A 1,971-nucleotide genomic window follows, 5' to 3' on the forward strand; every position below is an offset into this window, starting at 1 on the left:
GTGTGGGATAAAAAGTACAAAAAGGAGGGAGGGGACCGCATTTTTCTTCTTTAACAGATTTAACACAAGGGAGGGAGGATGTGTGTGTGTGTGTGTGTGTGTGTGTGTGTGTGTGTGTGTGTGTGTGTGTGTGTGTGTGTGTGTGTGTGTGTGATGAAGTAAAAATCTCAGTAGCCTAAGTCAATTAGGACCGAGGCTGTCAGTCTGACCCAAGTTTAAGTGAAAACAAACACAAGAGTAACACATATCATAAATAACGTGTAGATACGTTGAGACATCACTGCAAATGTACAACACTTTCTTACCAAATGTATATTTTTGTTCTGTTGCCTATGTTATATTTGTCGTTTACAACTCACAGTGATTGTGCATGTATTATCTTGCACCTGCACAAGTGGGGCACAGAGACATCCACAAGCCTTGAAAGACCCCAGGGAGTCCTCAACCAAATGCAATGATCTATTTCTTTAATATTTGACTTCCCAGAGGAGTCCTATAATGTCCCAACTTTAACCGTTTAGCCTATAATTCTGCATTAATTCCTAAGCAACACCAAACATCTCCCAGAAGTGTTTTGACGGTGAGTCCATACCTGGGGTCCTTGACATAAAACGATGCGATGCTGGGACCTGCTGTCAGGGGCGAGGTAGACTCTATTGATCACCTCCTGTGCACAGGTAGCTATTGCTGCCAGTTTCCATTGAACCAGAACCCGGAAGACAGGCTGCTGGCTGACGTGCCATTACGTTGCTGTGTTTGCTGCAGCCTCTCGCGCGGCCACTGAAGTTTTTGCTCATATTCAGAGAGGTTTGGACACAGCGAGAGAGCAGGGAGACACTGAGCGCTCTCCGGAAGATGAGACAGCGAGCAGCAGCTCCAAGCCACCGGTTGTCCTATGTTGTCTCGACAGTGTCTTTAAAAAACAGGGCCCGCCTGGACACCTTTTCCTATCGCTCGTTTATTTTGGAGAAAAGCGCCGAAGCTGTGCAGTGAACCGAATGGATCCACTTTCTCTGGTTTGACAGAGAAAGCGCAGCCACGCTGCTGCTCTGCTGCGTTTACTGGAGCAGGTAAGTGATTTGTTCATATTTTTAGACTATCTGCTATTTTAAAATCTTCTTTTGGGAAATGTTTTTTTTTTTTTTCGTTTTGAAATATGCTAATAATAATAATAATTGGTTGAAAAAATCTTCTCTTCGATGGTAAAAATTGTTGTATAAAAAAAAAAACAATAGCTTATTTTTTTGCAACATTTCTTGAGCTAAAGCTTTCAACGTTGTTATTTTTTACGCTTTGTTGATAATTGCAGCTTATATTTACATTCGCATTCAGCCTTAGTTTGTCACGGCTATTCGATAGACTGTTAACTGTAGGCTAAACCTCCGTAACATCTGACAAGAAAGCGGCACAATATTGGATTAGACGTGTAAAGCATATCAGAGACCTCCTATCCATTGTAAAGATGCGGTATTAGCTGCTTTGGTTATAGTCACTGAAATAGGCTGCTTTCATTTGTATTCTTTAACCTAAATTATTTTTCTACAATAAAAAAGAAGACCAACAAAGAAGATCAACATTAAGACACATTTAATAATTAATGCACCTATAGTAACCATAATATTGCGCCTAGTAGACATATATACAGTATTTCTGAAATATCCAAGAATTAACGCAGGCACATACGTATACTGTCAAAAAGGCATTTTAATAGCCCACTTCATGTTGCCGTGAGCAACGTGTTCTATTCCTGAGAGAAAGAGAAAAAATAACTCGATCACGAAATGGGCTAGACACAGTCACTTAGTTCTGACAAGAGTATTCAATTGTCACACTTTGAAATGCATAATGACTTGAGCAATGATCTTTCATCAGCAGAAAGACCAATCACAACACTACAATAGAGGAGCAGAGACAGGGCGGGCTGGGGTCTCCACAGGCATGCAGGAGCAGATACATTGCACCTTTTACACC

General features: G+C 41.1%; 1 protein-coding gene across 1 annotated transcript in view; it reads left to right on the forward strand.

The window, feature by feature from the left end:
* Positions 1-793: 793 nt before the first annotated feature.
* The window catches only part of gata2a (GATA binding protein 2a), a 13,289-nt gene continuing 12,111 nt past the window's right edge, over positions 794-1,971 (forward strand). Inside the window, exon 1 of the mRNA XM_034868386.1 lies at positions 794-1,070. The gene's annotated coding sequence lies outside the window, so the exon portion shown is untranslated. The remainder of the gene's footprint in view (positions 1,071-1,971) is intronic.

Source organism: Etheostoma cragini, chromosome 4 (assembly GCF_013103735.1).
Source record: "Etheostoma cragini isolate CJK2018 chromosome 4, CSU_Ecrag_1.0, whole genome shotgun sequence".
NCBI lineage: Eukaryota > Metazoa > Chordata > Actinopteri > Perciformes > Percidae > Etheostoma > Etheostoma cragini.